The following is a 27,781-nucleotide window of genomic DNA, read 5'->3' on the forward strand; positions in this document are numbered from 1 at the left end:
AAGAATGTGTATTCTGTTGCTTTTGGATAGAATGTTCTGTAAAAATCTGGTACGCCCATCTTGTTTAATGTGTCATCTAAGTCCAATGTTTTCTTATTGATTCTCTGTCTGGATGAGCTATTCGTTGATGTAAGTGGGATATTTAAATCCCCTATAATTGTATTGCTGTCAATTTCTCCCTTTAGGTCTGTTAATATTTGCTTTATATATTTAAGTGCTCCTTTGTAGGGTGAGTAAATATTTACAAATGTTATGTCTTTTTGTGAGATTGACCCCCTCGTCATTATGTAATGCCCTTCCTTGTCTCTTATTACAGTCTTTGTTTTAAAGTCTATTTTGTCTGATATAAATATAGTTACTCTGGCTTTCTTTTGGTTTACGTTTGCATGGAATATCTTTTTCCATCCCTTCATTTTAAGTCTGTGTGTGTTTACATCTAAAGTGAGTATCCTGTAGGCGGCATATAGATTTGTCTTTTTTTTTCTTATCAACTCAGCCACTCTATGTCTTTTGATGGAAGAATTCAATATCTTTACATTTAAAGTAATTATTGATAGTATGTGTTTATTGCCATTTTGTTAATTGTTTTCTGGCTATTTTTTGTAGTTCCTCTCTGTTCTTTTCTTCTTCTCTTGCTCTCTACCTTTGTGGTTTGATGACTTTCTTTAGTGGTATGCTTATATTTCTTTCTCCTTATCTTTTGTATATTTACCATAGATTTTGTTTTTTGGTTCCCATAAGGTTTTTTTTTTAAATATTTGTTAGGAATGATTTTATTAATATAAATTTATTTATTTATCTTTGGCTGTGTTGGGTCTTCATTACTGCATGTGGGCTTTCTCTAGTTCTGGTAAGCAGGGGCTACTCTTCATTGTGGTGCGTGGGCTTCTCATTGCAGTAGCTTCTCTTTGTTGCAGAGCATGGACTCTAGGCACATGGGCTCAGTAGTTGTGGCCTGTGGGCTCTAGAGTGCAGGCTCAGTAATTGTGGCGCATGGGCTTAGTTGCTCCGCAGCATGTGGGATCTTCCAGGACCAGGGCTCAAACCTGTGTCCCCTGCATTGGTAGGCAGGTTCTCAACCACTGTGCCACCAGGGAAGTCCCTCCCATAGGACTTACATATAAAAATTTATGTTTATAACAGGCTATTTTAAGTTGATAACAAGTTTAATCCCATTTTATAGCTTAACATTTTTATTTTCCCACACCACATTTTATGTTTTATGTTAGCTGTTATCAAAAAGACAAGAAATAGTAAGCATTGGTGAGGATGTGGAGAAAAGGAAACACTTGTGCACTGTTGCTGGGCATGAAAATTGGTGTAGCCACTATGGAAAACAATATAAAGCTTCCTCAAAAAATTAAAAATAGAACCACCATATGATCCAGAAATTCTGCTTCTGGGTATTTATCTGAAGAAAACAAAAAGACTAACTTGAAAAGATATATGCACCCCCGTGTTTATTGCAGCATTATTTACAATAGCCAAGATGTGGAAACAACCTAAATTGTTCATCAATAGATGAATGGATAAAGAAGATAAGAAGATATGTTGCATACACACACACACACACACACACACACACACACACACACACACACACACATATATATAATGGAATATTATTCAGCCATAGAATGAATGAAATCTTACCATTTGAGACACCATGGATGGACTTTGAGGGCATTATGCTAGGTGAAATAAGTCGGACAGAGACAAATACTGAATGATTTTTTTATATGTGTAATCTAAAAGAAAAACAACAAGCTCATAGGTACAGAGAACAGATTGGTTGTCAGGTGAGGTAGGAGAGGGTGGGAGAAATGGATGAACCGTGTTTGTTTTGTTTTATTTGTTTTAGTTTAAATAAATTGTTAAATTAAAAAACAACCCAACCATAGTCAAACTTACGGAGACAAAAAATAGAATGGTGGTTGGAGACGGGGAAGGGGAAATGAGGAGTAGTTACTCCATGAATATAAAGTTACGGAGTTACACAAGATGAATATGATTTAGAGATCTGCTGTTTAACATAGTACCTGTAGTTAACAACACAATATTGTGCAGTGAAAAATTTGTTAAGAGCACCCTCATGTTCAGATCTCACGTTGAGTGTTCTTACCACACAAAAACAAAGGCAAAACAAAAACAAAGGACACAAGAAACTTTGGAAGATGATGGATATGTTTATTACCTTGATTATGGTGATATCGTGGTTATATACTTATTTCTAACATCATCAAACTGTATACATTAAATATGTGTATTTTTTAATATATCAATTATACTTCAGTAAAGCTATCAAAAGTACTGATACATTGAAGCAAACATGACACAATCTGATTTAGTAATTGAATTTCATGAAAGCAGAAAATAGTATAGTGGCATGGATGGAGGAGATCTTTTTAAGGACGGTGCTGTCTGAAAAATGGTAAGTTCACTGTAAAAAATGTTAAGAATCTGAAAACACTGGATAAAGTCACTAAGTGAAAACACTAACTATGGTAATAGCATGGTGAAAGTGCATTATGCTAAAAAAATGTTAAGATTAATTCACACCTTTGTACAAATTATCATGTAAGTACTGCTATTCAAATACCAATTTACTATGTGAACATTTAAGTGCCTACTATATGACAGTTGCAACTATGATTGAGTCTTCTACATGACAGTCTATCATATGTCAAATACAAATATGATTCTGCTTACTAAATGACAGTGCCTATTATAAATAATTACATATATGGTCTTGTACCTACCATATAAGAGTTACATATATGGCCACTACAAAAATGAATGTCATAGATTTATTGCCATTCAAGAAATTAAAGCTTTGTAAAAGATGTTAATCTTGTAAAATAACAAGGAAACTACATTCGACTGGAGTTGTGTCATACATTATCCTGAAGCCATATAGAATACAGCAGTGAGATGATACTAATTTAAGCCAATAATTTGGGGTGAGATTAATGTTGTGCAGTCAATCACAATGTCCCCGAAGGGGAGACTCCCAGAAGGCTTCACACAGGAAGCACTGTTTGACCTGAAAAGATCTGGGGAAGCAAAGCACATTCAGATAATTGGAGTAGCTGAACACAGTTTCAGAAACATAAAAACCCTTGACATACTCAGGGAAAAAAGGAGTGATTTAATATGATTGGAGAATAAAGTATAGGGTATAATATGTTGGAAAAAGCCAGGGGGAGATAGGCAGGGATTGGGTCATAGCGAACAATGTATGGCATACCAATGAAATTAAACTTTACCTTGAATTTTATGGTGCGACGTATGTGTGTGTGTGTGTTGTCTGGGAAGTTAGTTTTGCCTTACAGATCATTTGTTTATGATAAGGAGGTTTGGTGGTGAGGAGTAGGTGAGAGAGAGAGGAGAACTTTAATTTAGATAAGGAATTTATCTAAGGCAGTAGAGGTAGAAGAAAGGGTCAGGTACCAGGAATGTTAAAGAGGTAAACTCTACTGATCTTTGGGACTAATTATAAGTGGCCTCTGAGGAAGAGGGAGCATCCCCAGATGGCTTCCTGATTTCTGACTTGGATGACTTGGTAGATTAGATTGCTATTCACTTATGTTTAAAATATAGAAAAAGAAGCAGGTCATGACTGGAGATGGGAGAACAAAGCATTGATATAATTCTGCCCAGTGTGAAAATGCAAGCTTTTTAGATATACAGATTCAAGTCCATTTCTAGGCTGTCCTTGGCTGTGTGACTTCGGACAAGTTGTTGAGGAAATCAAGTCAGATTGGGAGAGGGATCAAATAGCCTCTTTAGGAATAGGTACAGTAATCAAGTTACTTAATAAAACATTGAATAATTGAGAAAGAATCAACATTAACAACATTCTTTTGTTGAGTCTTTAACACTAGTTAGTATATGTCACAATCTAATTTCACCAGCAATCTCTGTCGACGCAAATTTAGAGAATTCCAATTCCATATTGTCAATCTTTGGAAGCCTTAATTAAGTAGCTATTTGGCACACTATAAAATCACTAATGTCTATGTTAATATTAGTAGGTGAGTGTAATATAAACATATCTAAATAAATCTATATAATCTCAGAGGAGTAGTAAACAAATGAATTATGGTTTTAAAAGATATTTTAGTTATAGTGCAACATAAAACTATAAATATGTTCCTTGCCCTCAAGTGAGGACAAGGCAGATGAACAAAACATAGATACCCACAAAGAACAAGACAAGGAAACCAGAAAACTACATTCTTAACATAATTTTCCTCTTTTCCAGTAAACTATAGTAGAAGAGGTAAAAAGAAATAAGACTATTATTTAAAAATATCTGTACAAAAATTCCTTACAAAGTCAACATATAAAACAGCAAACATAGAGGAATTTGTCCTGAAAGCCTGTTTGATGAGGCCAGAGCAAGTAGTGGATTTCTCATTAAGTTGGTGATATCTGGATAAAGAGAGCTTTCCAGGAGAGTAGATTCATTTTAATTGGAACAGGTCCCTGTGGAAAAAGACATACATACTGGAAGTTCTCTAGATTATCGTGGCTTTGAGTCTAGACTCCTAGGTGAAGCAATCGTTTTCTTATTTCATTACTTCTCCTTAAAAATAAACTTACTCTATATTCTCTGGAAATAAAAGCTCGAATTGTGTTTTCCAGAGGAAGTGAACGTGTATGCTATGAATTCATCTGTCTGGAAGTCTGGAAAATGTTACTGAGTGTGGTAAACATTTATCAATTTTAAAAACAGCAGATAATAGCACAAAATCAGTAGTGAGTGAAACCAAAGCTCTTAGGGAAGAGGTTATTTCTCAGCACCTATTTATGACCCTGAACTTGCTACAAACAGAATAATAATTCTAGCATGTAGTAGGGTCTTCACATATTCATTGAATGAATGTAATTTTGGAAAGTAAGTAAACTACAACATTAACTTAACTAAACACGTGGCATTTAACTATTATTTATTCACAGGAGTCTGTTCTTTGGCTGTCATCCCATGTATTCAGCCATGGTTTTTATTCAGACCTTAGTCATTGGTTGATCTTATGTTTCAGAATTTATGGCATATCTGGTATGATGCATTAGAAAGATACCTTGCATTTATAATCATGAGTTTATGTCAGAAATCTATGATTAGCTTGTCGAATACCAAAAAATGACTTGTCGTTTTCCTTTTGTTTCAACATGTAAGGCGTTTTCCTTCTTTTTCCTTGCTCCAAATGGTAAAGGCTTTAAATTTGGTATGACATGAGTGTCTATATGAGTGGAGTGTGTGTGTTTGTGTGTGTACATGTTTTCTAGGTTGAATAAGTCCATGTGACTTTCTATACTTACAGATTCCTTTGGATTCTAAAAGAAGGAATGTTCTAAGCAGTCATTTTCCAGTAAGGTAACTCATTTTCTAGAAGACAAAAGGAGGTTTTGGTTTGTCCCATATACAGTTGATAAATTACGTTTTGTCGAATAGCTTTTTTAAACCACACCGATTCTACCTCTGGAGTTAGGGCTTTTAAATATTATGTCATCCCCACATTGAATGTTCTCAATATTAAAAATGAAATTTCATAAGATAATCTGTAAGTTTCTAGTTAATAAACTATATAGCAGTCATTCTTATTGTTTCTGATAGAACATTCCCCATGACTCATGTATTCCCACTTCACCCATTTGAGTGTGTATTCCTTTTAGGCTATATTATTCTTTCCTGTCAAAAAAGCTAGGCAAAATGAGAACAAACAGTGACTAATTTCATTTTAGCATGATTCTCATATCAGAAAGCATGAGAGACATTTAAATGAGGAGGAAAAAAAAATCAACCTTGATTTGACAGTTGTTTGACAAAGTAGGAAAGTGAATTTGAAAGTGCAGGGAGCTGTGAAATCAGTAGTCACGTATTTTTATTCCCAGCTTCTCAAAATCTTATTTCTCAGAACCAGGAATTGAAGATAAACTTGTCAAAGCAAGTGACCCTTGCTCTTTAGCCTCTTGGTTTCATGAAAATGTGGATACAGCTTAAATTGCAGAGTGTCCCAAATATTTGGGTTTTGTAACAAGATGCTTTCCAGCCCTGAAATTCTGCGATTCCACAGTGGAACCCCTTGAAATTGTTCTGAGAAAGGAGATGCCTTCATGCCTTACATATGATGTCTCAAGTTAATAGCAAGGAGTTGTTTGACAAAAGGTTGTGTTTGTCCACGATTATGTCTAGAGCTACCTTTTTTTTTTTTTTGGTCTCACCATGTGGCATGTGGGGTCTTAGTTCCCTAGCCAGGGATGGAACCCGTGCCCACTGTATTGGAAGGTGGAATCTTAACCACTGGACCACCGGGGAACTCCCTAGAGCTACCCTTGAACAACCAAGGTTATGCTGGGATTTCAAGATAAATGTGACTAGAGATATATAAATTTGTAGGTGATTATAGATTTAAATCATAGTTCCTCTTCCTAAAGTACAACCTGGGGAGGAAAAGAACTTACCTAAACTAATAGTTTGGGAAATTATTTGTGGTTGTTGGCGTTAGGGAGTGAAAAAGGCAAGATGGCAAAGTAATCTCCTCCCCACCCTGCCCTGTGATACTGCGATATAATAAGGACATATTTGGTCTTTTTCTCTGGTTCCTGGTACAGATGGGGCTCTTGAAACTCTTGGAATTTCCTGAGAGCAGTGAGAGGAGCATCTTTGTTATTCATGACCAGCTCCTTTCAGCCACACCTGAGTTTATGCTAGTGCAGTGACTCTTGGTGGACCGCTGGATAGCGTCAGGATGGTGGCTGATTGCCGGAGGAACCAACCACATGATTAGAAGATCGGAACTTTCAGCATCCCCACTTCCTCTCCAACCTCTGAGAGGGGAGAGGGGTTAGAGATAGAGTTAATCACCTACCGCCAGTGATGTAACTGATGATGCCTACGTAATGGAACCTCCGTCATGTCCCTAGACAACAGGATTCAGAGAGCTTTCAGTTTGGTGAACCTCTTGTGGTGCTGAGAGGGTGGAGTGTTCCCAGAGAGCCTGAAGGCTCTGTGTCCTTGCCCCCATCCCTCGCACATGCATCTCTTTTATTTGCCTGTTCCTGAGTTGTAATAATCAACACGTAATAGTAAGTCAACTTCTCCCGGGTTCTATGAGCAAATCATCAAATGTTGGGAGGGGGTCGTGGGAACCCTTGATTTATAGCTTGTTGATCAGAAGGGTCAGAAGCTTGGACTTGTGACTGGTGTCTAAAATGGGGTACAGCCTCGTGGGACTGAGCCTTTAACCTGAGGGGTCTGCACTATCTCCAGGTGTCACAAGTAACTTATAGGACCCCCAGCTGGTGTTCAGAGAGTTGAAGAATTGATTGGTGTGGGGGAAAAAAAGAGCACACTTTTGGTGTCAGAAGTGTTGTGAGTAGAACTGCATCCCTCCTCCCGCCACTGCCCACATCCAAATAATAACCGAGTCCTGCCAATACTTCCTAAACATTTCATAAATCGGGCTTCTCTTTTTATTTTCTGTCCCTATAGTCACTGTCCTGGTTCAGTACCTTATCACCTCTCCCCTAGACAAGGCTGTACATGGTCAGTATAAATTCTCACTTCTCATACGTTACCTCCTTTGCTTAGAACATTTTCTTTCTCTAACTTAACCTTATGCCATGTCTGATTAACCCCTTTGATCCTGTAAATCTCAGTTCAGGAGATTCCTCTGAAACTTCGTGTCAGGTCTTCGGGAAAGACTACCTATGTCCCTAGGAAGGTTAGGGGCACCTCATCTGTTCTCAATATCATGCGTATAGCACCCTCACTGTACTCCCTACATTGCTTTCTACCTTTCTTGAGAAGAGGGAGCCTCTTAGTTATCTCTGTATTCTCTGGATATAACAGAGTACCTGCGCTGGAACAGTTGCTCAATAAAATCTTCCTTGAGGGCCTGAAGCTTGCTCTGAATTTCCACTGTAGAGCATCAGCAGAGTCAGCTGTGCTTCCGCATATAATTCTTACCTTTGCCCAAGATATGAGCTATTCTAGGAAAGGTTTTCCCTTCAGGTTCCATTATCATTCATCTTTGCACATCTTCCTAAAGCATATATCTGACCGTATCTCTACTTTCATTACCTTCCTATAATTTTCAAGGAAAGTTCAGGATGAAGTTAAAATTCTGGTTTATCCCTTAATATCTTTGCCTCCAGCCTTTGTCTATCTTGTTTAGCATCCTCCACTTCTCCATGTACATCTTTTGCACAGATTGATAGAACTACTTTTGCTTCTCCATAAGCAACATGTGTTTCAAGCTTTTATGACTCCACATGCATTTTCTCTTTCTCCCGATGCCTCCTTCCTGCATCTGAATCTTTCCCCTCTCTTAGTGTCAACTCTTTTGGGAAAGACGTCCCTGAGCCATCTCCACCCACATCACTTCCCTTATCTGAATCACTTCTCATTGTATCTCTATGACATACCTGTTACAATTCACTATCATTGTTAGTTTATATTTCTTTTTCCTCTATATCAGTACAAACTCGTTGAGGGAAGGACCTCTGTCTTCCTGGACCTACATTTTCAGCACTATGTGAAGTATTTGGCATATAGTGTGAGATCAACTGAAAAGGAAACAAGGAGAAGGAAGAAAAAGAAAAGAGAGGCAAGCGCAGTAGTCATGTACTAATTTCCAGATATTTAAAGTCACTCAAAATAGTAACTTTATACACAAGGGTCTCAGTAGCTAACCGATTGCATACTGATTTCTGCAATACTTTACAGAATAAAAATTAGTTTTCCAGTCCTAATTCATTTGATCCCCACAAATGCATTGGTTTAATTGATATTTCCATTTTAAAGCTGTAGAAAAAGAAACTCAAGAAGCTCATGAAGTTAGGAAGTAAGAAAACCAGGATGTAAATCGGTCTGATCAACACAAATCCAGATTGTCTGATACCATACCCAGGACTGACTACATAATGTGTGGGACCCAGTGCAAAGTGAAAATGTGGGGTACGTTGTTCAAAATTATTAAGAATTTCAAGACGGCGACAGCAGAACATTGAGCCAAGCTCAGGACCCTTGTGAGTGTGGGGTTCTGTTCAACAGCACAGATTATATGCCCATAAAGCTGGCCCTGACCGCGCTTTCCCATAATTCTAAGGTGCTCTTTTGTGCGCTAAGAATGAGGTTGGTAGCACGTTTATCAAAAGCAAACTCTGTCTTGTTGGATTAAGGAGAGAAAGAATTGATGTTGAGCGCCAAGCACTGAGGATAATCGTTTTGGCTATCACCTTGTTAATCCTCACAGTAACGCTGCACATATACCATCTCTTCTGTCTGTTCCAACATCTTCATCACTCAACTGAGTCCTGTGTCTCTGGAATAAAGACTTCTTAAAGTCCATTCCCCTTCCCCGGTCTGAATCATTGCCCTTCTAGATGTTCTTATTGTACCCTCTGCTAGCTTTTAGGATGTCACCAGTGATGATATGTCTTTCTGTCCTTGCATAAGAACCAACTGAGACTAGAAGAGTCACATAGCTAGGGAATAAATGTTGTTGGGAGAATTTAGGTTTTCTTCTCCTTTCAGTGCTAATCCAGTGTTCTTTTTTTTTTTTTTTTTGCGGCACGCGGGGCTCTCACTGTTGTGGCCTCTCCCATTGTGGAGCACAGGCTCCGGACGCGCAGGCTCAGCGGCCATGGCTCACGGAACCAGCCACTCCGTGGCATGTGGGATCTTCCCTGACCGGGGCACGAACCCATGTCCCCTGCACCGGCAGGTGGACTCTCAACCACTGCGCCACCAGGGAAGCCCAATCCAGTGTTCTTTTATGCTACTGCAACCCATTGAAGGTCACTTGCCCACTTAAAGCATCCAGCAGTGGCCACCCTTACCATCTCACCTTCTTTTTATTCCCTCAGAAGAAGCACATTGAGGGTGGAGGGGTTGATAGCTGGTTTTTTAGGTGGAAGGTAACACACTGGGACACATATGGGTCTTACCTGGGCTTTGCGATCTGGTAAAGGTATGACCCGGGTATACTAGGGTAAGATGCATCTTTATCTCTCCAGAGCTGGGATCAAAAAGGGAGTCAAGAAAAGTCATTTCTCTAAGAATAATGCTTAAGAAGCTATCACTTGCGTCTGAAAAGGGAGCCAGAAGGCTGTGCTTTCCAGGAAGCTTGAAGATAATACGAGCATTCTTTACAAGACTTGGTTTGCTCAAATGCTAAATGTTCTTAGTGTCATATTGGAACTGCTCCATGGGCAAAATAAACATTTTACTGTGACATAATATAATCTTTAAAACATTGATTTCACAGGTTAAATTTTAAAACACATTTTAAGATGTATGTGCCTCTACCTTTAAATATGAACATTAATATTTAGAACAGCAGGGTAGAGATTAATGTTATAAGAGAAGACACGTGGAAGCCGAAAATCAGCTTCTTGAAGTGTATCAGCTTCTTGAGATATGATCAAGATTAATGCTTTTCGTGGTTTCATGGGTTTAATTAATTGAAAATGAGCTAATTGATTTTGGGAAGGTGTTTAAAAAGTATGGTTAGAGGGCTTCCCTGGTGGCGCAGTGGTTGAGAGTCCGCCTGCCGATGCAGGGGACGCGGGTTTGTGCCCCGGACTGGGGGGATCCCACATGCCGCGGAGCGGCTGGGCCCGTGAGCCGTGGCAGCTGGGCCTGCACGTCCGGAGCCTGTGCTCCGCAACGGGAGAGGCCACAACAGTGAGAGGCCCGCGTACTGCAAAAAAAAAAACAACTTATGGTTAGAGATCAAAATTTTCTCAATTGAATTCATAAATCTCTGATATTCCTCAAACAGAATAAGAAAGCATTGGTGTAAACGATCTCCTGTCAACCATATAGGGCCATGTGACGTTAAATCAGTGAGGCTGCTGGTTTGAACTGGATGTCAGTTCTCCATAAAGAGTAGTGAAGCTCATAGTAATGCAGAACCTAATATGTAATTCATTTTTAAAATTAAAAAACTGTAACTTAGATGTAGACACTCTTCCAACGTATTGGGAGGAAACTGAAGAATTGAAGGAGATTATTCATGGGCACATCCCAGGGAATCTCACTAACTGTTAAATAGCCTCTTTTTATAGATTTTTTTTCATTGTGACTGTGGGAGGAGTAGATGCATCTAAACTCTAAAGCACAGGGTGCAGCTGAGACGGACAGATCTAATAAGGGACTGATTCACCGTGTCTGCCAAGGTCTGCTTGGCAAGCGCTTTGGATCCAGATAATACCATTTCCTCCCCATTGTTTGACTGGATATCCTTTGAAAAGCATAGCCATATTACCTCCTGTCCTTCCAACTCAATCACTCTGCATTTCCTTCTTTATTGTTGTGATGGAGGTAATACTTTGTAAAACTTAAATGTGTGTCCTTTTCTAGCTTTCCAAGCCTATGACGTTTCTTCTAGTTGGCCCAAGAGTTCATCACACCTGGAGAAGATTAGCAAATGTTGTTGCAAGTAGGATGATGTAATAGCTTCTGACATGGAAAATAAGATTTTTCGAATTCCTTAAGTTTCCTTGCAGTGTATCAAGAACACTGGTGGATAAAGAGAGGGAAGAAGTTAGCAATTCATCCAGAAATGTGTCTTCTTATTTTTTCTTCCCTGGGCTGCTGCTCAAAGACATAAAAGAAAGTAAGCAAGTGAGAGTAAGTGAGGCTAGAGTTGACTTTTGTGCCCACTTCTCATTTGAGACTCTGAGCCTTATAAGCTCTTCCTCGCATGACTTTGTGAAGGAAATATTATTCTTCTTATTTAAAAAAATTAAGGCGAGATGAACAAAATTAAGTGGAGATGAACAATTTGTTCGAAATCTTACAGATGGCAAAGACCTTGATTTGAACCCAGGACAGTCTGACTAACCACTTTTCACAATACCATACTACCAATAAGCAATTCCATACATACCTCTGTGTACTGAATTGTGCACAGTTAAAAAAAAATAAAGTTAATGAAAGTAGTGAAAGCTAAAATAAAGTCAGTAAAACTTTAATACTTTGCATTTATGGAATAAATGGGTTTCTGACCATATTGTTAGTTAATGTGGTATCAGGGTATGACACTTGCTATGCTGCTTTAGCAGTCTATTAAAACCTCCTAAAATTTTGAGTCAAAATCAAGATTTAATATGTAACTTGAACTTCTATTTTGTCTTGCTAAAAAAAAAAGTTTGGGCTGTACTTTTGCTCAGTTGCATCCAAACTAAAAGCTTTTTTTTCCCCCATGTGAATCTCTTAAACAGTTTTGTTTATTGATAATCAAAAATTGTAATATAATTTCTGGTCTAGACTTATCTAGTACCATAGACTTCTACATTTGTAATTTCTTCAACACGTCAGGTAATAAATTAATTGCGACAATAGATATGCTCTTTCAAGCTCTTTTAAACAGGGTACTTTGTTCATATTCCAGCCATTCCCTTAGAGATGGTGTAAATATTTCAAAATTGTTTTGGGAACCAATCTCTTTATACATAGGTATATTTTGAGTCTTCGTGTTATTTAATCCCACCATCCAACAGAATATAAACTCTCTCTCTCAGCTAGATGTTATCTTCACTTTTAGGTGCTTGGCTCTTAATTTACATGTTTTAAAGTATTATTTTATAGTAGTTTATTTGAATTAAATAAGGCACTTTTCACATCAGCTTTTAAAACTTGATGGTTTCGTTCTCTTTTATTTATTTTTTTGGTAGACTTGATGTCTCTGGTGCAAGGCTTGCTTTTGCTTGTAATTCAACAGTGTTGCCAGTTAAATGATGTCCCCATTGAAGTAATGTTAACCACCCTGGATTAAAAATGCTCTCAAGCAATTAAGCAGTGGTTGTAAATCCCTGGAATCTGGCAAAATAGTCAGCATCATGTGATAGTTGCATGACACATGATGGATCTAGTATTTAATGTACAAGCGCTTGGTTAGAAAATGAAGGTGAACCCCTTGTACAATTTCATGTCTAAGACAGCACCAAGCAGAGGGGGGAAAAAAGGAAGAGTGGGGAATATGTGAATCCTGATTTCCCAGAAAAGTGAGGGGAGGCAAAATTTAACTCTGAGAAAAGTGATAAAATGGCAACAATTACATTAACTCCGTTACACAAATTGTGAAACACAAGTCACAATTTTTACTGTGATTTTACAAAGTGAACAAGACCGTTAAATTTATGAAAATACATTATGGACTATGCATCACATAGGATTAGATTTGTCTGCAACTGACAGAAATTCGCAAATGACAATGTTGTGAGCAACACAGGGGTTTTCTCTTTCAGGCAAACAGAATCTGAGTGCAACCTGTCCAGGGCTGGCATGATACCTGCATAATCATTAGGGATCCAAATGCCTTCTCTCTTGCTGCTGGGCCATAGACACCATATGGTCGCTTCCACTTCATGGTCGCATATGGTTGATTAAGCTTCAGTGTCTGGTCTATGGTCCAGCCAGTGAAAAAGAAGAACCCAAAAAGGGCAAGCTTCAACTATGAAGGAAGAGGGAGTGAAATGTATGTTGGGGACAACTTGCAATCTCAGCCACAAAATTATCAACCCAAATTATCTCACACATAAAGGTACAATACTGAGTGTTTAAAAACATTGAGGGCTTCCCTGGTGGCGCAGTGATTGAGAGTCCTCCTGCTGATGCAGGGGACTCGGGTTCGTGCTCCGGTCCGGGAGGATCCCACATGCCGCGGAGCGGCTGGGCCCGTGATCCATGGCCGCTGAGCCTGCGCGTCCGGAGCCTGTGCTCCACAACGGGAGAGGCCGCAACAGTGAGAGGCCCGCGTACCGCAAAAAAAAAAAAAAAAAACCATTGATATTCATATTTTCAACGGTAAAACTATAGAGCATTCTGCTGTTTGTGCCAATGATTTTACCAAACAATTTAGTTATAAGAAGAGCCGTTTATAACACAAGGTGTTGGAAAGAGAGCCCTGGAAAAATAAAATACAAGAAAGATATGAAATATACTTTAAATTATTGTGATTTTAAAGTCTATTTTGTGGGAAAACTGTGCTCATAAAGGACCGAACCTTTACTCAGAAGAGGTTGAATAAAAGAGTGCAACTAAATTTTATCTTTAAAAGAATACATTTCATTAAAAAAGTTTACTCTTAGGAGGGCATAATAGCTGTATGAGGGCAGGAATTATTTTGTTCACTGTTATATTCTTGGCACCTAGAAGACTGCCTCCAACAAAGTAAGGGTTAAATACATGTTTGTTGAGTTATCAGATGATTGATTGATTACATTAGAATGAAAGACAAGAAATATTTCAATATATGAATTACAGGTAGATTCCTACCAAGGGGAATATAGTCGATACTAAATGAAAAAAAAATCAACACGGTAAATGAGATCACTTCCTCAACTTATTTAATAATATATTATGAGAAAGCTGTAAGGAAAGAACAATTTAAGTCTATATGAGACCCACTGAAAATGTCAAAATATATCCTAATTAAAAGCTCCTAAATTTCATCAAAGTAGAAAAAATGATGAGGATCAACTTACATAGAATGTAAAAATTTTCTGCAGCAAGTCACAATAAAATATATGACCTGGCCTGTAACAGAGTCATGAAATTTCAGGAAATTTAATGAAGTAGCTGTGGAATTTAAAGAAGAAAATCACAGAAGTTTATGAGTTTATCTTGTGAGTAAATGAAAACGTTATGAAAAGCTCTCAATTCTGCCGTATCTTTATATGACACCACTCATGAATATGCAAAAGGATGAATAATTCTCCAAAATATGTAAGCAGAACAAAAGCATTAGGAGGGAGCTGTGAAAGTTGCAAAAGTTGACGTGTACTTTGTCTTATTCTTGGTGTAATTGAGAAACATCTGGAGATTATTGAGTTTTCCAATATTCAGGTGGCTGGTGAATCAAGTATTTGGCTGACAGAGTCCAAATTTAAAATTATAATTTTTTAAAAAGTTTTTAAAAACAATTCTGTGCTGTTTTTAGAATTCTTTCTCATAAACAATAAACAAATTTTATTAAAGACCCTTTGCCTTCAAAAGAGAAACATTATTTCATTTTTTTCTCAGAGATGATAAATATTTTAAATGGATTTGGGAAAAAGGGAAAAAATATATCACAGATGCGTTTCCAAAGCTTTCAAAGAACATACACCTCTTCAAAATTTCACACGTAATGAATTTTTCTTATTTCAGAAATGAATACTTAGAGAAAGCAACACGACGATGATCACTGAGAATACGATTTTGTCTGCTTTGTTCACTCTACTCCCTGCGCCTGGAAAAGGACCTGGCACATAGTAGATGCTCAATAAATATTTGGTGTATGATTGATTGAATGAATGACTGAAAAGCTAATTAGATGCAAATTTAATCCTAGAACTTCAATTTACTGAAATTCTGCAAATTCTAACTTCATCTATGAGTGTATCAACATAATCAGTTTTGGCAGTTGATTTACTTTATGTGATATTCGTAATAACAGAGCTGGCGCTTAACATTTTGAATTGGCCGATTGTTACAGCAAGCGCAGATGACTCATTCCCATTCCACTTTATCCTTAAGATTACTTTTAAAATACCATGGAGAAACATATTAGTGGTTGCCATCGATGGATGTTGGGAAATAATCCGTAACCAAATTGATGGAATCAGAAGGGCTCAGTGGCGCTGGGAAGAGATTTCCTAATCTGTGGAGAGAAAGTGATGTTTCACTGATCACACCCCCTAAGAACTTTATGATGCAATTTCATACTTTCCCATAATTCACATTTTGGATTCAAGTCTTTCACTTCTAACATATACTGCTTTGGTTATAATTTGATATGATGTCACCATCATTGCTAGAAATGACATTAAGGAAATTAACGTTATTTTATTAAAAGCTTCCAGTATTATTCAAATTAATGATCCACTTGCGAGATTACTCTGAAGCTTCCCATAAAGCTTTTGTTTTGTTTTGTTGAAAGTCCTTATGTAGAGTAACCACTGCTCTGTGATTCCAAGGAATCACAACCTGGATTCTAAGTATTTGCATTCAGCCTACCTGGGCATCTTGGGAATGGGAGTATAATATGCGTTTTTAACTGACTGGAGAATTAGTTACATAGTAGGACTGAATGGCCAGTTTCTAAACGGTAGCTTGCCAATTGACCATAAAGGAAATCCAGTAGAAGTGTGGTGCAACTCTCTACTGAAATTATTCTCCCTAATATTACCAATGGAGGCTTTGCCAATTTCCTCAGTTCTGATAGTTTATAATGTCTCTGTTGATGTTCTAGTATTGCACCTCCACTCTCCTTTCGTTTGGTATCCTTCCTTTGTGCCCTTCTCTCCGGCTGCTTTTACTTTGCCCTTCACTTTTGGATCTCCTGTTTTTTAAGAAGTCAGTATTTGTTAGTATTCAGTTTCTGGCTCCCTGTGCATCATTTTGGGTTTTCAGTGTCCATTTCCTTGCTTGACTTCATCTCCCATCTATGCCTGGCTCTACTAACTAGATTCCTGAGCCCCTCTGCTCCTAGTGTGGCATGGGTTTCACCCTAGAAAGGAGAGGATAGCGTGCCATACCCCCATCCTGCCATATGTCTAAAATGTATCTCTTCTTATGTCACACCCCTACTTTCATCCCTTCTCAGGATGAAGTTGAAATTCCCTAACATTTCCTGTGAGGTTTTCCAGGATAGGGTCCAGGCTCACCTCTCCAAGAGCAAATTTCATCATTTGCTGTCTATCAGTGTTGAATATTTTCAGTTCTCCTAATGCACTCTGTTCTCTCTCCTTCCACATGCTTCTCTCTGTGCTGACCACACTCCTCTCCCTGATGGATAATGCCTTTTACTCTCAGGACTTCGTTTGTGTATCTTACGGTCTTACGGTCCCTCATAAGACCTTCACTGTCACCTTATGGCTTGTAGATGGTGCAGCTACCTACTCCCTGGCCCCTTGTATTGGACTTACTACTATCAAAGAACTCCTGGTACTTCCTGTATTCTAGTTATCTAATGACTTCATTCTCTACTGACTAAATTTCTTGAGGACAAGACCTGTGACTTGTTCACTATTTTATGTATAGAAAAATGCCAAGCATAAATTAAGCAGCCAGTATTTTTTAATAAATTAAAAGTAGGTATTTTTTCTTTTTCAGCATCATAGTCCAAAGGCTCAAAATTATTAATATTTTCTTTCCCTAGACTTCTATGGATTTTTCCCAAATACATGAATTTAAGATTATGATAAAGGACAAATAACTCATTTAAAATTATTTTAAATTTCTATTTTAAAATATAAAATTACCTTTGAGCATTGCCTTGACCATCTCCTGTGCATTTTGGGTATAGATCATTCATTATCGTGAGTTCCTAAATAGTTTATAATTGTAGATTTTTTTTTGGTCCAGTATTTCAGAGGATGGTTTTGAATTTTTAAATAGTTAGGATCCTTCTTTACTATTTCTTCTGTAAATATCTAGTTTTATTCTTTTGTAGAGAGAGACTATAGGTAGCATATTTTTGACACTTTGGAATTTTTTTTTTTCACAGGGTATATATTGTTTTTGAAGGGTCATGTGCACTGGTTAACTTTCTATTGAAAGGTTTACAAAATTTGATATATATAAAATTCTGAATTCTATTATTCTAATTTTTTATATCATCATATGTATTCTATAAAATTGGTTAAGGGCTGAGAAATGTGTGTTAAATTATGCCTATGTCAAATTATCACTAAATGCCAAGAATTTTTCTTCATGTATTTTGATACATTTTATGAGTTTTACCTCTTATTATTTTCATGACCCTCTTTTGTCCGTGCTTAAATCTACTTTCTGTTCTACTTTGTTCAAATTAATATAGCTGTTTGTCTCATTTTTCTCGATGCTTCCTAATGCACTGTCACCCATTTTTTTCTGTTTTACTCTTCCATGCTGTTTTGTTTCAGTTGTATGTCTTTTAAGTAGAGATCATTTGATTTGGAGTGCTATGAAATGTCTCTTCCATTTCCCCTCAAGCCGAATGAGAGGGGATTCAAGGGGGCCCTTTAAAGAGATTGCCTGGTGTGTGGGGGTCTGGGGCACTGATACTCTTGCTAGAAAAGCCTGAAGTCTGGCTGCTTTAGGAACAGCTTGCCATTGCCAGAAGTCTTTGGAAGGAAGAATTCATTCGGGCTTCCTGGGGACTCTTGAGGGCCACATGGAAGAGAGAGATATAAGTGGAGCTACCTTGGAGGGCGTTAGGCGCTTGAGAGAATGGAATTGGCCTCAGAAATTCAGGGTGAAGTCATAGATGTCCAGGCAGAGGAGACCTCACCTGTGTTAAGAGAGCAACAGTGGGGGATCCCACTGCCAGTGACAGGGCTCCATAGAAAGTACAAGCACACTCCAGGAGAAAGAATCAGCCTTAGATTCCAGCCAAGCCAGGGAAAACCAGTGCCAGATTATACTGGTGACTATTAAATGAGAACTTTCGGGCTTCCTTGGTGGCGCAGTGGTTGAGAGTCCGCCTGCCGATGCAGGGGACACGGGTTCGTGCCCCGGTCCGGGAAGATCCCACATGCTGCGGAGCGGCTGGGCCCGTGAGCCATGGCCGCTGAGCCTGCGCGTCCGGAGCCTGTGCTCCGCAACGGGAGAGACCACAACAGTGAGAGGCCCACGTACCGCAAAAAGAAAAAAAAAAAAAGCGAGAGAGAACTTTCTTGGGCCTTACCTCTCTCTAATATGTCTCCTCGAAATCTGGAAGCTCTAGAGCCAGCCTGCTGATGGGATAAAGGGCAGTGAATGAGAAGGAGGGAACTAGAAACCTCCCCACGCTAGGTTTCCTACCTACTCCTTAGCCTGAGCGGGGAGGGGAGGAGTTTTAAATGAAGTATGGAGTCTGGAGTATCACTTGGGAGTGATCATTTAAATATCAAAATTAAACGTTTTGTGACTAAAGGTGGCCAGAGAACTTTTTATTTTCTGAGAGTGATCAGAAAAGTCATGGGATCTGCTTAGATTTCTGCTTAGAATTAGCCTCAGAGGACAGATCTGAATGGGTAGTGAGGGAAAAGAATTAAGTTTTCTGTTACATTCTTGGGGGATTAATCATAGCTGCCAATGACATTAAAGTTTGCCTTTTGTGTATTTTCCCTGATCCCTGGTTCTCAAATGCTGGAGAACTCATGATGAACACAGTAGAGCAGGCTTGTTGAAGAGGGTAGGCCTGAGCCTTTGGGTTTATACCAAGTTCTTAGATGATTCTGATTCCAACCAAAGTCTGAGAACCACTGTCTTGGATGTGTTATAGTGGGAAAGTACATGGGGCTGTCATGAGCTGCTTGCTGAATGCAAATTAAATCAGAATTCCCTCTGGAAGCTATCTGTACCTCTAGTCATTCCGATGTTTCTCAAATTGGTGGTTCTTCCTATCTGTGTCTCAACAACCATTTTCCTGTGTCTCATTCATTTACATCCCGAAAAACTAGTGTTCTTATCACCATTCCACCTCATTTTATATCTAAGTATAGTTAGGATGCCTCCTATTTTATTGTCATCCTGTGGATCATCAGGCAGTAATGATGAAGCTCTCAGAAAAGGACGTTGGCCTTGATACAGCGATGTCTTAATTAAGGAAGATTTTCCCCCTATTTCTTTAGATTTATTCTTTTCATTTTTGCCTTATATCCTTTCATGTTACTATAAATTATTTGACAAAACCTATATATTTGACATTTAGGCTTTTTATTTTCATTTTCCATTTCAGCTAATAATTTTCTTCATTCTTTTGAATTTTTTGTTAACATCTGAATATGCATTAAAAATGTGGAAAGCTTCATGTATTTCCATGTCATCCTTGTCAGGGGCCATGCTAATTTCTGTATTGTTCCAATTTTAGTATATGTGCTGCTGAAGCAATCACTCAGCCAATATTTTAGAAAATACATTTGCTGTATTTATGGATGTAATAATGGATTGTATATTAGTTTCCTGTGGTTGCTGTAACAAATTACCACAAATATGGTGGCTTAAAACAGCAGAAATTTATCCTCTCACAGTTCTGGAGGCCAGAAGTCCAAAATTAGTTTCACTAGGGCCTAAATCAAGGTGCTGCCAGGGTTGTGCTCACTCCAGAGGCTTGACAGGAAAAATCTGTTCCTTGCCTGTTTCAGCTTCTGTGGCTATAATTCCTTTGCTTTTGGCCACATAGCCAGCATCTTCAAATCTCTCTTTGCTGATCAGAGAAGAAAAAGAAAAAAAAGGAATCCAAATTGGAAAAGAAGAAGTAAAGCTGTCACTGTTTGCAGATGACATGATACTATACATAGAGAATCCTATAGATGCTACCAGAAAACTACTAGAGCTAATCAATGAATTTTGTAAAGTAGAAGAATACAAAATTAATGCACAGAAATCTCTTGCATTTCTATACACTAATGATGAAAAATCTGAAAGAGAAATTAAGGAAACACTCTCATTTACCATTGCAACAAAAAGAATAAAACACCTAGGAATAAACCTACCTAAGGAGACAAAAGACCTGTATGCAGAAAAGTATAAGGCACTGATGAATGAAATTAAAGATGATACAAACAGATGGAGATATATTCCATGTCCTTGGGTTGGAAGAATCAACCTTGTGAAAATGACTATATTGCCCAAAGCAATCTAGAGCTTCAATGCAATCCCTATCAAACTACCAATGGCATTTTTCACAGAACTAGAACAAAAAATTTCACAATGTGTATGGAAACACAAAAGACTCCAAATACCCAAAGCAATCTTGAGAAAGAAAAACAGAGCTGGAGGAATCAGGCTCCCTGACTTCAGACTATATTACAAAGCTACAGTAATCAAGACAGTATGGTACTGGCACAAAACAGAAATATAGATCAATGGAACAGGTTAGAAAGCCCAGAGATAAACCCATGCACATATGGTCACCTTATTTTTGATAAAGGAGGCAAGAATATACAATGGAGAAAAGACAGCCTCTTCAATAAGTGGTGCTGGGAAAACTGGACAGCTACATATAAAAAGAATGAAATAAGAACACTCCCTAACACCATACAAAGAAATAAACTCAAAATGGATTAAAGACCTAAATGTAAGGCCAGACACTATCAAACTCTTAGAGGAAAACATAGGCAGAACACTATATGACATAAATCGCAGCAAGATCCTTTTTGACCCACCACCTAGAGAACTGGAAATAAAAACAAAAATAAACAAATGAGACCTACTGAAACTTAAAAGCTTTTGCACAGCAAAGGAAACCATAAACAAGACAAAAAGACAACCCTCAGAATGGGATAAAATATTTGTAGATGAAGCAACTGACAAAGGATTAATCTCCAAAATTTACAAACAACCCATGCAGCTCAATATCAAAAAATCAAATAGCCCAATCCAAAAGTGGGCAGAAGACCTAAATAGACATTTCTCCAAAGAAGATATACAGATTGCCAACAAACACATGAAAGAATGCTCAACATCACTAATCATTAGAGAAATGCAAATGAAAACTACAATGAGGTAGCACCTCACACCAGTCAGAATGTCCAATATCAAAAAATCTACAAACAATAAATGCTGGAGAGGGTGTGGAGAAAAGGGAACACACTTGCACTGTTGGTGGGAATGTAAATTGATACAGCCACTATGGAGAACAGTATGAGGTTCCTCAAAAAACTAAAAATAGAACTACCATATGACCCAGCAATCCCACTACTGGGCATATACCCTGAGAAAACCATAATTCGAAAAGAGTCATGTGCCACAATGTTCATTGCAGCTCTATTTTCAATAGCCAGGACATGGAAGCAACCTAAGTGTCCATCGACAGATGAGTGGATAAAGAAGATGTGGCACATATATACAATGGAAAATTACTCTGCCATAAAAAGAAACGAAATTGAGTTATTTGCAGTGAGGTGGGTGGACCTAGAGTTTGTCATACAGAGTGAAGTAAATCAGAAAGAGAAAAACAAATACCGTATGCTAACACATATATATGGAATCTAAAAATAAAAATGGTTTTGAAGAACCTAGGGGCAGGACAGGAATAAAGATGCAGACATAGAGAATGGACCTGAGCACACGGGGAGGGGGAAGGGTAAGCTGGGACGAAGTGAGAGAGTGGCATGGACATATATACACTACCAAACGTAAAATAGATAGCTAGTGGGAAGCGGCCACATAGCACGGGGAGATGAGCTTGGTGCTTCGTGACCACCTAGAGGGGTGGGATAGGGAGGGTGGGAGGGAGACACAAGAGGGAGGAGATATTGGGATATATGTATATATATATAGCTGATTCACTTTGTTATAAAGCAGAAACTAAGACACCATTGTAAAGCAATTATACTCCAATAAAGATGCTAAAAGAAAATCTCTCTTTGCTGTATCTTCACATTGTTTTCTCTCCTATGTATGTTTGTTTCAGAATTCCCTCTGCCTCTCTCTTAAAAGGATACCTATGATTCCATTTAGGGTCCATGAGAAAAATAAGGATAAACTCTTCCTCTCAAGAGCCTTAACTTAATTGCATCTTTTGCCGTATAAGATGATACATTTGTCCTTTGGTATCTGTGGTGGATTAATTCCATCCCCACCAACCCTGCAGACACCAAAATCTGAGGATGCTCAAGACCCTTATGTAAAACGGTGTCATATTTGGATCTAACCTATGTACATCTTTTAAATCATCTTAAGATTACTTATAATAGCTAATACAATATAAATGCTATGTATATAGTTGTAAATATAATGTAAGTGCTACATAAGTAGCTGCAAGTGAGCAGTAAATTCAAGTTTTGCTTTTTGGGACTTTCAGGATTTAAAAAAATATATTTTCAGTTGCAGTTGGTTGCATCCGTGAACGCAGAACCCATGGATATAGAACCCATGGTTACAGAGGATACAGAGGGCCATTGTTTTCACAGGTTCTGGGAATTGGGATGTGGAGTATATTGTCAGGGGCCATTTTTCAGCCTACCTCAAACATGTCCTCCAGCCTCCCTAGTGTACTAGGACAGCTTGAAAAATACACAGATCTCTTTGGACTTAATTGTACCAGCTCTGAGCTAAATCTAATTGCTGGGAACTTAGAACACCACTGAGTCCATTTGTTTGAATGAGGGTTTTGGAAGGGTCACATGATAAATGGAATTTTGATATGAAATATCACACCCTGAGTTCGTCCTCTGGATTCTCCCAGTTCCTCAGTATAAAGTTGAGATAGATACCATGAACAACCAGCTGAATCCCCATGTCAGCCCCTCGCCTAAGAAAGTAGCACCATTTAGTAGGAACAGCCCTGTGGAAACTCCCAGAGCTCCCATCCCCACCACTGCCATTCCCATTGACAAAATGAATTCTATTCTCAATGCCTATTTCATTTAATCCGAGTTCAGAGTCTCCGGTGGAAGAATCTATTTGGAGAAGCCTAGGTTCTGTGCCAATACCCTAGGTGCTAGTAGTGAAAGGCAGAGGAGTGGGTTTTTGTTTTTTTCAGGTTCTGTAGTGGGAGAGAGTTCAACAACAATGTATACGATGAGGCATTCTCCAGGTATAAAAAAGTAGTTCAGGTTCTAGGCAGCCGAAGAAACACAAGTGTAATTTGCTCAAGATCATAAAATGAAAGAGCTGAATTCACTGTGCAACTCCTACTCTACAACAAACACTGTCACCCTTGGTAACTAAAAGGCCCATGGTAGATATTGTATATGATTAGGTAAATAATGATAATATTTTGAATTTATATTATTTCTCAACAAACAGACTAGCAAATCCTGAACTACTTTAACACGTTTGCCCTTTAAAAACTTAGTCGTTTGAACAAGTTTATTACCTTATTTTGCAGATGACTAAACTGAAATAAAGAGAAATTAAATGACTTCCCCACGGTCCAACAGTCAGTAGTAGGTTTACCGTTATTTGTTTTTCCTAACTCTGTTTCAACACACTAGTGTCTATTGCCTGCCTTCTGAAAAGAAAAAGATAAGGAGACAGACTAAACACTTTGAAAGTGAATGATATGTTTTCCTCCCTGAAACTTTTTGTATGATGCAGGGGTTAGTAACAGGAAACCTGAAATTTAGGAGATATAGAAAATAATAGATTTGGTCAGACTGGAGGATTAGAGCTAAGTTAAATGATCATAGCTTTAAATAATGCAAAGTCCAACTTTTTTAAATGGAAAGGTACTCTGAAAACTTCTTGGCATATTTCCGCTTCAATAATCCAACACCATCTGTGAAAACAAAACAAATATTATAGGCCTCCACTAAATGGATTACGTGTTTCTTAGCAGACACCTGTTTAGAGCACTTAGGTATTAGGTGATTCAGGGATCTCAAATGCATCCGTATCTACTGATTGAGCCTAGATATTGAATTTAAATGTCAGGGAATACAGTGACAGTTTTAGAGGGAAACTATAATGAAAAAATATTATATATTTTAAGCTCGTTGAATTTCAGATTGTCAAGGGCAGAGTTTTAATTCATCTGTACAGAACATTAACTTAGAAATGCTTTCACAAGAGAATTTTGTTAGGAATTGTGTTAGAACACTCATTTCCTCCCTGCTCTTTTTTCTTTCTGTTTCTAAAAAAATTATTTAATTATTATTTTTAATAGCTTTAGTTTTGGGGGCAGTTTTAGATCCACAGCAAAACTGAAAGGAAGGTACAGAGATTTCCTGTATTGCCCCTTCCTTACCCCCATGCACGCTAAGCCTCCTCTGTTGTCAGCACCCTCCATCTGAGTGGTACGTTTGTTACAATTGCTGAACCTACACTGACACATCATAATCATCCAAAGTCCATAGTTTACATTAGGGTTCACTCTTCATGTTGTACATTCTATGGGTTTGGACAAATGTGTAATGACAAGTATCTGTCATTATAAGATGGTACAGAGTATTTTCATTGCCTTAAAAATCCTCTGAGCTCTGCCTATTCATCCCTCCCCTGTTTCCCCAGCCCTGGCAACCACCGATTCTTTCACTGTCTCCTTAGTTTTGCCTTTACCAGAACAACATACACTTGGATTCATACAGCCTGTAGTCGTTTGGCTTCTTTCACTTAGTAATATGTATTTAAGTTTATGCCTTTTCATTGTTCGATAGCTCATTTTAGTGCTGAATATATGTATTATATATATTATTTTCATTGTCTGAATGTACCACAATTTATCCATTCACCTACTGAGGGATATCTTGGTTGCTTCCAAGTTCTGGCAGTTATGAATAAAGCTGCTATAAACATGCATGTGCAGGTTTTTGTGTGGACATGTTTTAAATTCCTTTGGGTAAATGCCAAGGAGCGTAATTGCTGGATCATATGTTAAGAGCATGTTTAATTTTGTAAGAAACTGCCAAACTGTCTTCCAGTGTGGCTGTACCATTTTGCAGTCCTACCAGCAGTGAATGACTGTTCTCTTTGCTTCATTTGTTACCAGGAATTGGTGCTGTTAGTGTCTGCATTTGGGCCATTCTAATAGGTATGTAGTGATACCCCACTGTTGTTTTAATTTGCATATCCCTGATGACATATGATGTGGAACATCTTTTCATGTGTTTATTTGCCAGCCATATATCTTCTTTGGTGAAATGTCTATTAAGGTCTTTGGCCCATTTTTTAATTGGGTTGTTGACTTTCTCGTTGTTGACTTTTAAGAGTTCTTTGTTTATTTTGAGTAACATTTCTTTCAGATGTGTCTTTTGCAAATGTTTTCTCCCAGTCTGTGGTTTGTCTTCTCATTTCCTTGACATTGTCTTTTAGAGAGCAGAGATTTTTAATTTTAATGAAGCCCAACTTATCAATTATTTCTTCCATGGATTGTATCTTTGGTGTTGTATCTAAAAAGTTCCTGCTGTATTCAAGGTCATCTAGGTCATCTGCTAGGAGTTTTATGGTTTTGCATTTTACATTTACTAGTAAAATTTTTAAAAGAATTTGTTTTATCCTTTGCAATACCCAAATAATAACATGTTGGCCTTTCTTGCATATGATACAAGGGCTGCTTGAGTGAAATTTATGCTCGTTTCTCCTCTTTTTTCAGTGTTTCTTGCTATGACTCATGTCACTGGAGGATTTAAAGGTATCTTAACTCATTAAAGAGAACAAGTTTAGGATGTGTTGAATATGTTACATGTTTTGAAAGCCAGCATAATGCTGGAATGTGTAAACATGCATAATATAAACAGTTCACAAAGCACAGTGTTCCTGGTTTGTTCAGCAGTAACTAGACTCTTAAAAGTGTGTGCTCCAGGGCATTGGAGCCTAAAATGTAAGAAGGAGGTGAGAACTTGAAAGGAATTGCAAGCAACTGAATACAAATAAATGTCTGCCCACCTTGTGAGAAATGACCCCTTTCAGTTTTCCTCTACATCAGATGCCATGTTTCACAAGGAATTTGGGTTCATAATTAGCCATTGGGTTCATAATTGGCCATTGTCGTCTCAAGTGGAATTGTCTTCTAAGCTGGCTGTGTCTATTTGGCATTTGAGAAAACATGAAGATTTCTTATTCAGGTCTGATCGTGATAACCTGGTATGCATGTTGCAGACAAGAAATCAATGGCATTCAGTCTCTGCTTGAGGTCAAGGGAAATTGAGGGTCTGAAGTAATAGAGGCAAAGAAAAAGGCATGTACGGAGTACCTTTGATATATACATCCAAGGTTTTGAAATTCTGGGCAGACCATCAAAATGTAACTCTATACGTAATCCCAAAGAAAGTATAAACGGAATATTTCCTTTTATTACCACTTTTATGTATTTTTCCCCAAGCTATAAATCCTAAGAACATTTTCTTGGCTTCAAAGTTTGTAAAATTAAATGTCCTAGATGCTTCAAATGTAAATCATCCTCTAATAGAATCTTAGAAGCTCAATTTAAATGCTCAAACTTCTATTCTGGGTTCTAGTAATATAAAATATAATGTTTCCAATAAACTTCAAAGACTGCTATTTTGTGTACCGGAGGTGTCTTTCATGCAGAGGTTTTGCTTTTATTAGTTTTATCTCATCTCTAGAACCTTGGAAAGAATGGCTGGCTTCACAGAAATGCTGCTTGACTTACAAAGTTTGACCAGTTGAGGAAAACAACCTTATGTAAGATGAAAGGGTGCTGGGGGACTGCATGGAAACCAGAGAAATGAGAATAGCTGGTGGAGAAACTTTCCTGTGTGCTTCAGCAACTACTGCTCTAATTGTTCCATTTCTGCGGTTTACATCTATAGAGACTTCAGGAGCATATATATGAGAAAGTGTCACTCAAAGTGACAGTTTAAGCCACATGTCCCTAAATTTCCAGCAGAACCATGCATTCAAAATCAAGCCTTGAATGCACAAATTAACCGAAAATTCAAAACTGAAGTTTTGTCCTTAAAACTAGTTCGGCCAGCTACAGATGACTTGGACCTAAGATACCACGGGCACCGCATGAGAGATGACTACAGAGCATGTTTTGTTGTCAAGTTCATGATCGCCTGATTCATGTAGAAATAGAGCCCTCAGTTTGGTTCTCCACTACACATTTATTATTTTCTGAACCAAATTCTTTAACGATGCTAAATTCCAATCCTAAAAACAATATAGTACATAGAGTGGCAGCCCTGGGGATAGACTCCGGGATATAGATTACTCCAGCCTACTCCCCCGTATTTCCTTTTTCTTTTCTGTGCCTCAGTATCTTTAATGCTGGACCATTGATAGTGTCCAAATTGAGATCTCAGTTTTGAAGCTGGGAGAGTTAACATATAGGAACCAGAAAACCATCATCAAAAGCTAGAGAAGTATCAGGGCTCAATAAGGGAAGGACAAGATTTTAAGGAGGGC

The 27,781-nt window shown here is 38.0% G+C and overlaps 1 protein-coding gene and 1 non-coding gene across 4 annotated transcripts in view; one reads left to right on the forward strand and one right to left on the reverse strand.

The window, feature by feature from the left end:
- PDE3A (phosphodiesterase 3A) overlaps nucleotides 1-27,781 on the forward strand; it is an 842,956-nt gene that overhangs the window by 282,413 nt on the left and 532,762 nt on the right. For all 3 annotated transcript variants that reach the window (XM_060024385.1, XM_060024386.1, XM_060024388.1), the window contains 2 exons: nucleotides 25,401-25,442; nucleotides 26,004-26,042. The gene's annotated coding sequence lies outside the window, so the exon portion shown is untranslated. The remainder of the gene's footprint in view (nucleotides 1-25,400; nucleotides 25,443-26,003; nucleotides 26,043-27,781) is intronic.
- LOC132434702 (U6 spliceosomal RNA) lies at nucleotides 19,757-19,859 on the reverse strand. Its single transcript, XR_009521415.1, has one exon. It is a non-coding gene; the product is annotated as a U6 spliceosomal RNA (small nuclear RNA).

This window comes from Delphinus delphis, chromosome 11, assembly GCF_949987515.2.
Source record: "Delphinus delphis chromosome 11, mDelDel1.2, whole genome shotgun sequence".
Lineage (NCBI taxonomy): Eukaryota > Metazoa > Chordata > Mammalia > Artiodactyla > Delphinidae > Delphinus > Delphinus delphis.